Below are 10989 nucleotides of genomic sequence, written 5' to 3'. Positions count from 1 at the left end.
GTTATTTGATTTAAGAGAATAGGTAGGAAAAATCATGCAATGATTAAAAAAAAAAACCCTCTTCAAACCAATTATGCCAAAATAATAAGAAGTACACATTTTCTGGAAATCTTACCTTTTGAATTTATCTGTTTATGGTTATTTAAAAACTAACAAAGTATTTTTTAGGGAGGGTGTGCTAAACAGAGGCTTAACTTCTTTAAACTTTTTTAGCATTGCTATATTTGCATGGAAAATGTAAGCTAGATTTGATATATTTAATTACTTGGCTGTATTCAACAGTAGTGTTCAACATGGCACACAAAGCTGGTATTTTTAGCATCCCGAATAAGGAGATGGTTTTTTCTTTCTTAAATTCTAGTCTTCCCTGCCACATACACATAAATTAAACTTGATACATTATTGATGTATCCTGAATGTTCAGTTTCTATACATAATTTTTATCCAATAAAATTGTTTAAATATTTAAGTTGCTTAATTGTGTAACTGTAGCACTCTGAAGTATTTGGCATAGCCTAGATTCCAGTCTCTGCAATTCTCCTTTCCTTAGCTATGGCCATGGGAGCCTAAAACAGCCCCAAGCTGGTGTCTAGGATCAATTCTGACTTAAAATAATAGAACTTGTGACTTCTATATCCACACTATGAGATAAATTTTCCAGTGGTTCCCAGGTTGCTCCTGACCTAGTGCTTCGAGTTCACAAACTGGGTCTTTGTTTTTCTTCTGAGACACAGACCCACTGTGTGTCCCACTTCTGGTGCTTGAGCCTTCTCTCCACAACATATCTAGTATTGCTGTGTTTCCAGGGTTGGATCAGTGCCTTCTAGAAGAGTGGATGGGTCCTTCCAACTTCAGGCTATCTTCTCCAGGATTAATGATGTGCCCACACACCTAGATTTCTGTATATCTCCTATTCTCACATTCTTAAGTTTAAAGGTATGCATATTTGTTGGACACTATCGTAGGGCCCAAGGGAAAAACTTCTGAAGGGTCACTGAAAAATCAACTGACAAAAGGTAGATTAAAAGGAGAAATGGCCGACAAATGTATTAGTGTGCATGGGACTCTTACAAAATAATATTTCAAAACAACCTGCCAAATGGTTGATGCTTTTATACCATCATGAAGTCACTGAAATAATGGAGGCTCAGAGCATGGCCAAAAACAGGTTATAGTGGTAAATCATGATACAGTGGCAAGACAGGTTATGGGAGGGAGATAATAGGAGGCCCGGCTGGCACAGGTGATCCTGATGTAGATGAAACCTCAGAAATAGCAGCCCTCTGAGATAATAGATAACAAATGTCTCTTTAGGCCTTTAAAAGTGTCAGATCCTTAGCTAATCTTTAGTTAATCTTTCATAGATCCAGACAAAGGAGGGCCTCAGAGAAAACCTGGATGCATCAATTCAAATTATTTACAGACACAAATCTCCCCTCCAAAGACAGCTTTCTAGGACTACTTCTGTCTGTGGGCCCTCTGTACAACCATCTCAGAATATGTCAAAGAAGTGTATTTTATGATGAAATATTTTGATTTCCTTCACTGTGGTGCTCAGAGGCATATTTTTTCTTAAGAACATTGTGGTTATACATAAAATCCTCTGCTTTAGTAAGTGCACCTGTGTACCTAGTGCCTACTACCACATATCTCAGCTGTCTGAGATCTGTGTCCTCTTAGCACCTCCTAGGAGATAGCACAGCTCTATGCCTCCATGTTACAATCTAACCAAGAGTTACATGTTATATGTATATGTATGTGCTATGGTCTGAATATTTTTATCTACCTCAAATACATCAAATCCATATGTTGAAACCTGATCACCAATGTGATGATATTAGGAAGCGGGGCCTTTAAGAGCTAAGTCATGACGGTAGAACTCTCATGAATTGCATTAGTGCCCTTATAAAAGAAGTCTGAGAGAACTTCCTCACCCTTTCCACCATATGAGGACACAGCAAGAAGGCTCATCTATGAGCCAGGAAATAATCTTTCACTGGACACTGAATCTGCTGGTGCCTGGATCTTGGACTTCACATTCTCCAGGACTGTAAGAAATGTATATGTAGTTTTGGTTTTTATAAGCTATCAGCTTATGGCAGTTTGTTTTAGCAGTCTGAATAGCCAAAGACAGAAAATTAGTACCAGGAGTTCGGTGTTGCTATAACAAAGAACTAATGTGTAGAAACTGTTTGGAACTAGGTAATGGGTAGAGGCTGGAAGACTTTTGAGACATGCCAGAAAAAGCCTACATTGCCATGAACAGTCAAGGACAATTCTACTGAGGACCCAAAAATAAAAGAGGAGACCTATAGGGAAAGCCTCAATTTTCTCAGAAAATACCTCACCAATCTTGAATAGAATGTTGATAGGAATAGTGATGATACAGGCCATTCTGATGAAGTTTCATGTGGTAATGAGGAACATGTTACTGGAAACTGGAGGAAAGGGCAACCTTGTTATAAAGTCACAAAGAACTTGGCTGAATTGTGTTTCTGTTCTAGTGTTTTGTGGAAGGTGGAACTTGTGAATGATGAAATTGGATATTTGGCTGAGGAAATTTCTAAGTAAAGTGTTTAAGGTATGGTTTGGCTTCTCATAACTGCATATAGCAAAATGAAAAGAGACAAAAATGACTTAAAGATGGAATTGTTAATCAAAGGGAAACAAAACTTAATAATCTGGAAACTTCTCAGCCTATCCATATTGGGAAAAAAATTGAGACTTTTTTGGAGGAAAGAACAAGTGTGTGGTTCTGCAATCATTTGAAAAGGAGATTAGCATGGATTGGTCATCTCAGCAGAAGCCAAATGTTATTTATTAAGACAATGCAAGAATGATCCCCAAAGGTATTTTGAAGATCATTGTGACTGCCCCTCCCAAGAGAGGCCAAGAGTGTGAGGACCTGGGAGCAGAATAATTTCAAGGCACCATTCCCTGGTATTCTGATGCAGTTCTCCTTGGCCACCTAGGTGTGGGTTCAGTGGGCCCAGGTGTGGTGTGGACCATAGTGGCCACTCTTCTGGAGGACGTGGGTGGTAAGCCTTGCTGGGGGGTTCACAAGGTGCCATCTCTGTCCACATACAAAGTTCATGAGCCATGGAGCCATAGCACTAATACCTAGATTTTGAAGGATGATGCTGCCTGAAGCCTTGTGCACATGATACAAGCAGAGAGCAGCCACAAAGGCTGGGCAGCTGCAGAGAGTTACCACTAAGGTAATGCCTAGTGGTGCTGTAGAGTTGGGGCCAACACTGCTACCCTAGATTGGCAGAGCAAGCAGCACATGTTCCTAGCCTGGAGGAGCTTCAGGTATGCAGCTTCAACCTATAAGAACTGTGGTGAGAGTTGAGCCCAGCAATGCCATGGGGTGGGGCTAGCCAGAGCCTTTGGGGCCAACCTTCTACTCCAGTGTGTCCGGAAGGTGGGACATCAAGTCAAAGAAGATTATTTTTGAGTTTTAAGATTTAATAATGTTTGCCCTATTGGGTTTGGACTTCCTTGGCACCTGTTCCACTTTCTTCTTTTCTATTTCTCCCTTTTGGAATGGGAATGTCTATCCTATGCCTATCCTACCATTGTGTTTTGGAAGCACATAGCTTATTTGATTTAACAGGTTCGTAACTAGAGAGCAATTTGCCTCAGGATGAATTGCACCTTAGGTCTTACTCATATTTAATTTAGATGATATTTACATGAGACTTTGCACTTAGACCTTGAAGTTGATACTGAAATGTATTAAGACTTTTGGAGCTATTATGATGAAATAAATACATTTTGTATTTGAGAAGGACATGAATTTTGCAGAGCCAGGGGTAGAATACTGTGGTCTAAATGTTTGTCTTCACTCAAAGTTCGTAAGTTGAAACCGAATCACATATAGTGATGGCACTGGAAAGTGGGGCTTTAGAAGGTGACTAGGTCTTGAGGATAGAGCCCCTATTAATGGGACTAGTGCCTGATATGGTTTGGCTGTGTCCCCACCCAAATCTCATCTTGAATTGTAGTCCCCATAATCCCCACATGTCATAAGAGGGACATGGTGGGAGGTAATTGAATCATGGGGGCGGTTACCCTCATGCTGCTCTCATGATAGTGAAAGAGTTCTCATGAGATCTGATGGTTTTATAAGGGGCTTTTCCTCTTTTTGCTCTGCATGTGAAGAAGGATGTGTTTGCTTCTCCTTCAGCCATGATCGTAAGTTTCCTGAGGCCTCCCTAACAATGCTGAACCATGAGTCAATTAAAACTCTTTCCTTTATAAATTACCCAGTTATGGGTATGTCTTTATTAGCAGCATGAGAATGGACTAATACGGTGCCCTTATAAAAGATGTCTGAGATACACACACACACACACACATACACACACATTCACACACCATGTCTTAATCTGATGTATATTTAATCTCTCTCATTTTTAAGACATACAATATTATTCTGGCAGTATTTAACCCTTGACTCCACCACATCCTATTTCACCCTTCCACACCTGATGCTGTCTGAAATTGATCTAATAAGCAATTTCACAACCATCTTCCTGTCAGCAGCTGGAATAGTAACCATCCTTTGGCAGAAAAGATAATGGAGTGTTGGTGAAAGTGAGTCTGGGCCACTTTCTTTCATTCACTCATCCATTCAGTGTTTTCACAAATATCCATTGAGTACAGACTGTGTGCCTAATACTCTCTAGGCACTTTTTGTACAGAAAACAGCAACATGAGAAAAGTTCTTTTTTTTCATGGAGTTTATATTCTATTAATAGCTGAGGGAGCAGATAAAAAACAAAAGTTCAAGATGTCAGATCCAGCACAATATGATGAAGGAAAATAAAGCAGGATAAAATTATAGAAGAGAAAGATGCATGTGCGTGTGCCTGTGCATGTATGTGTGGTGTGTATTAGATACCATATTAGATACAGTGGTCATGAATTGCCTACCTAATAAGATTTCATTTAAACAGTGACTTAAATTAAAGGAGAGTGAGAAACATGCCTTATGGATGTCTAAGGCAAAGAGCACTCCTGGCAAGAGACAGAAAGTGGAAAGACCCTTAAAGGGAGTGGGCTTAATGTGCTCAAGGAGCCCAGGGCTGTTGGTGTGCTGTGAGCAAGGGCATTCATCATGATATTGATAAGTCAGAGAAATAGCTAGGGCCAAACCATGTAGATCACTCTGCATGAGATGGGAAGCCACTGGAGATTTTGAGCAGAAGATTGACAACATTGGATGTTTCAATGACCTCTCTGAATGCCCTGTGGATAATAGACTGTAAAGGGCAAGTGTGGAATCTGGGAGACCAGTTGGGAAGTTATTGCAACAGTCCGGGTAAAGGATGATGGTAATTTTGATGAGGGTGGTAATGGTAGAAGTAGTAATAAGTATTTTGATTCAGGGTATTTTGATTCAGGGTATGTTTTCCAAGTAGATATGGAAGGATTTACTGGCATCTGTGTGTCCTTTTCAGGGACATAGATGGAACTGGAGGCTATTGTCCTTAGCAAGCTAACACAGGAGCAGAAAACCAAATACCACAAGTTCTCACTTATAAGTGGGAGTTAAATGATGGGAACACATAGACACATAGAGGTAAACAACACTCACTGGGGCCTTTCGGAGGGTGAAGGGTGGATGGATCAGGAAAAATAATGAATGGGTACTAGGCTAAACACCTGGGTGATCAGATAATCTGTACAACAAACCCACATGACACAAGTTTATCTGTGTAACAATCCTGCACTTTCATTCCTGAACCTAAAATAAAAGTTAATGAAAAAGAAGAGTCAAAACAGCAGTTGGAAAGATACAATTGTTCACAGAGTTCGGGATATTGGGGTAAGAGCAGGTATGAGCAGAGGAAGTTGGGAGGAATAAAAAATTGGATTTCCATCATGTTAAATTTATACACCAATAGGCATTTATATGTAAAAATTATGGGGTGAGTTGGAGAAGTCAAGAACAGAGGTATACATTTGGATTGGAGGTATAAATTTGAGGGTCATCAATGTAGAGATGGTATTAAAATCACAGGCCTGGAGGAGGTAGGCATGGAAAGTGAAGACAAGAGATTTAAGGACTGAGCTCTGGGGTGCTTCAAAGTTTAGAGGATGGTCCAGTCAGTGAGATTCAAAGTGAGTGGCCAAGACTGAGAAAGAATAATTATTTTGAATGGAGTCACTTACTTCTCTAGGAACTATAGAATTGGTCTTGTTAAAAAAAAAAAAAAAAAAAGAATGTGTTCTGTAAGGAACTTGGATCTATAGATTCCCAGTCCTCAGAAACCCAACCTCTGATTCCTTTTCTGGCAGCACCCTTAAGAGAAGGGATAGAAAAAGGCCCCTGTTGGCTGTGTAAGAGTGGCAAAAATAGGATAGCATGGTGACGTCAGTAGAGTCAGTGGAATGGCAGCAATGCCTTGATAGCCTCAACTTAAAATATCCCTATTATAACTGCATCCTGTTTATGTACATGTAGTAAGTTTCTTGTTGTTTTTAGATATGGGTTGATGGGTTATTTTAGTTGTATTCAAGACCCCAAAGGGAGTCTGAGATAGGGATGGAGGTGACAGTGTAAGTCTTGACTAGAAACCTCTCAAGTGGTCAATGGGCAGACACAATCTACTACCCTCATTAGGAAGTCCCTGTTACTGACTATGATAGGAGGTTCCATTGGTTGCTTTTGCCTAGCCATGGTTTCCATAACAACTGTCACCATGCCTATTGAAAGCTCTGTTCAAAGCCTCATGTTTTTGAGCCTAGTCCATCCTGAAGTCTTTCTCTGGATATTTGTTTACCAAGACATGGTTTCCACATGTATCATTATGTTACAATAAAAATGCCTAAACTCGTGTTGTATGGAAGTGTAAATCTTTTTAGTGTATCTGATTTAACAAATACAAAGTATTAGTAAAAAGCCCTTTGACTATATCTCCGCAAATCGTGTAGTGGCATCATATAGTGAAAAAAGGTAGAGACTTGAGTCCCAGTTCTGCCATGTAATAGCTGTATGGTTTGGGGCAAGTTATGTAAATTCTCTCTCATTTTCATCAACTGTAAAGTCAGGATAATAATATCTATCTACCTCATGGAACTATTTTGAGAGTTAAAGTGAAAATAATAACTTTTAAAAGTATGTGGTATAAAATAAATTTTTTTACTTTAAATAACTAATTTTTATTTGAAAATGATTTAAATAGGTAGTAGCAAATATTATTGTACAGAAAAAGATTTCTGTGGTCATTCACTGTGCCTTTCTTTCTAATCAGACACATTGGAGGGGTGTACAGTTCACTACAGGGGCACTGGGCGAATCTTGACCATTCCTGGAAAAACAACTCGAAGTATGCATCTTATTAACAACAGGTCATTGGCGTCATCTTTGGTTTCAAAAATTACCATCGTTCCTCCATGAGAAGAGTGAACTCTTCTTTCAGGGGTTCTGTGTCATGGGTTTGAAGAGAGTCGGAAGTCATGTGGTGAAAAGCAACATTCTCAGTCACAGGTTAACTTCCTTTAGCATCCCTTCTTTTTTTTTTTTTTTGAGACAGAGTCTTGCTCTGTCGCCCGGGCTGGAGTGCAGTGGCCGGATCTCAGCTCACTGCCAGCTCCGCCTCCCGGGTTTACGCCATTCTCCTGCCTCAGCCTCTGGAGTAGCTGGGACTACAGGCGCCCGCCACCTCGCCCGGGTAGTTTTTTGTTTTTTTTTTTTTTAGTAGAGACGGGGTTTCACCGTGTTAGCCAGGATGGTCTCGATCTCCTGACCTGGTGATCCGCCCATCTTGGCCTCCCAAAGTGCTGGGATTACAGGCTTGAGCCACCGCGCCCGGCCTAGCATCCCTTCTTGTTCAGACCTCTGGAGAGTCTCCTCTTTGGAAAGGTAAGTTTGCTTCTCTTGTGAAAGGACAGAGAGGATGTTCCTAGGAAAACCTGGAATGAGGACTCTTTTCCTCCAGTTGAAAAGAGGAGATTTATAGCTCCTCTCTCCTGGATGTTATGGGAGAAAACAATGGTTATAAAAAGGATATGCCTCAAGCTGTTAACATGGTTGCTTCTGAAGAGTGGAATTATGTATATGTGTGGGGAGATCACTTTCAATTTTTGTCTTCTTTTTAATTAAGTCACATACAAAGAGAATATATTAACTTCACTAATTCATTGTTGCGAAATTTTGACATTAAATGGATGAAAAGAGCATGAGCTTTAGAGCTAGAACATTCTGGGCTTAATTCTGGGTTTTCTTCTTGGCAAGTCTTTCTTACCCTCAGATTTCCAATTTGTATGAGGACTTTGGTTGATTAAATTGGATAATGTTTAGGTGTACAAGAGGCCCAATTATAGTGCCAGCTCGTGTGAGGTCCCTTAGCAATGCTCTTGCTATATCTACTCTTTGGACCAATATTTATAAATGCTTATTCTTGAATTGTAGGATGACATTGATATCTCTGATGAAAAAACATTAGATTTAAAACAGATGGACCTGGAAATATTTAGTTTCTCCTAACACTGAAATTCTTTTAGAAATATGGCTGTAAACAGAGTACCATTAATAGACTGACATCATTTCTTGGTTTCCTTGTGGTTATAGAAGTTATAGAAGCTACGCTGTATAGAGTAGAATTATTTATAAATTCTGCTCATTTACCCCCTTCAGAGGCAAAGGACTGTAACTACCCTGGTATTGTAGATACTGGAAATGCAATTTAAAAAATTACGTTCTCTCTAGACATTGAGTTTTGAGACAATACTAGTACACAATACCTCTCTGTCACAAAATTGGACATATGGGGAAAATTGTATCAAATTATATCATAGGGATACATACAATGTCAGCCTCAATTCTCTCATCTTCACATTAAATTGCAGAAGTGTATTATTCAGGTCCCTGGACCTTTGTATTGAAATGTGTTTCTAAAATAGGGAAACGTACTTTTTCCCTAAGTTGTGGAGTGATTTTCTCTCTTATTGGGAAGTGTGGGTGTTGTGGGGAGCAGTGATGGGAGTCTGGACAGATAAAAACTTTTGCTCCTCTCACTAAAGCCTAAAATACAAATCAGTGATAATAATTTGAAAAGAATGATGCTTTTGGAATATTTATTACGTGATGCCTTTGCATAAAGTATGTTGTTTGGTACCTATGAAATTGTTCAGAGACACCATAGTCCCAATGGTAAAAGAACAAAAGAGATTAGAGGCCATTTGAGAACTTGTTTGGTTCAGGTGGCACCTTTGTGCCTTGTCAAGAGTTAGCAGGGATAACTGTGAATACTAGTTTCCTTCAAAACAGACCTGGAACAGAAAAGTAAGAACACACGTTCATATTCATTTTTAATTACATAAAGGAATTCTGGCAAGATATATTAAAAATGAATAAAAGTAGCTATCTCTACTGGGAATAAAGTGAATGAGGTCAGAAGTTGCAATAAGACTTCTCAATGTTAATCTTTTTACACAATGCTGAGTTTTAGGCATGTGAATATAGTGCCTGTTCAAAAACAAATGGGAGATAAAAATTGATCTGTGTGGCATAGCTGTGTTGGGCCCAACCTTGTCTCCTGTGTATCCTGGGGATGGGGATGTGAAGTCTTTTCCCCACTCTGTGGCACTGAGACCCTTTTAGAGAATAGCATTTCTTCTCAAGGACTCTGTTCCTCCACTTGAAAAGAGGGGATATATAGCTCCTCTCTCATGGATGTTACGGGGCAAAGCAATGGTTATAAAAAAGATATGCCTCAAAGTGTTAACATGGTTGGTTCTGAAGAATGGAATTGTGTATATGTGTGGGGAGATCACTTGCAATTTTCTTCTTCTTTGTAATTAAGTCACATACAAAGAGAATATATTAATTTCATCATTATTATCATTGTCTTGATAAAAAATATAAAAAAAGATTAAAAGAATAATTTAGGCTAGGGTCTAGAATCTCTTGCTTTCTTGATTGGGTCAATTTTAGGGAATCTCTGATCTTTACTGTTGTGGAAATGATTTCTGGTCTTCTTTGGAAACCACTCAGCTGTCTGGCAGGCCCTTTATAGAGGCATCCCTACGTTGGGAAGAGAGGTACAGCTGAACAAAGAGGGTACATTCTGAAAAAGGATGCAGAGTCTGAGCAGGAGGACATGGGTCAGAATCGCCAGACTGAGAGCTTCCCCAAATAAAAGAGGAGACCTTTTGCTCAGAGATCTCACTGTTAGCCATTCAATTGTGCTTCCCCAACTCTTGCTACTCCCAATCCTTTGGTAGAAAGCCTGTCCTGTTCTGGGGAGGGACCACCACACCCTCTCCACATTCACTGTGCACCACTCAAGTAGTTATATTACTGCTCTCAAGATCAACATTAGTCCTGTATTGGAAGGAAAATCTTTCACCCTCTGTGTTCAAGCTGCTGTCTTCCATCTGCCATGTCAGACTCCAGGATGCTAGACTGAAGGAACAGGGCCATCAGTACTGGCGTTATCTGACTTGCATTCAAATATTAGCCTTGCAACTTAACAGCTGAGTGTTTTATGGGCAACTTATCAAACCAATCTGGCATCATTTTTCTTTGCCTGTAAAGTGAATATAATTATAAATCCAACATTTTAGGGTTGTTATGAGCATTAAATGGGATAATGCATGTAAACAGTTTAGCAGAATGAATGGCACATTGTAAATGAGCTAGAAAAATTAATTATTGTTATCATTTTTATTGTTATGTCCTTAAGAGACAAAACGTTGGTGAGTGAACCAAAGGGTGATATTATTTCTTATCGTCATTATTTCCCTGTTAGAATACTCATGTGGTGCCTTATTTGAGGATTTAGTGGTTTCTCAGATTCTCTCAGAACAATGTGTATTTGGTCTTCAAGGTGCCCTGTTGGGGACTGAATCACATCACTGGAAATTTTCTCCACAGCAAGTGAAACACCACGCCAGAGTTAGACTATGCCTTGCTGAACAATCACTCTTGACAGAAGTGTTCGGACAGTGGTGTTCATCAGGAATTCCAGGCCCTGC

This window comes from Rhinopithecus bieti, unplaced genomic scaffold (genome assembly GCF_001698545.2).
Source record: "Rhinopithecus bieti isolate Rb0 unplaced genomic scaffold, ASM169854v2 scaffold_2077, whole genome shotgun sequence".
NCBI lineage: Eukaryota > Metazoa > Chordata > Mammalia > Primates > Cercopithecidae > Rhinopithecus > Rhinopithecus bieti.
The sequence above is the reverse complement of the archived record's forward strand: the minus strand, read 5'-3'. Positions refer to the sequence as shown.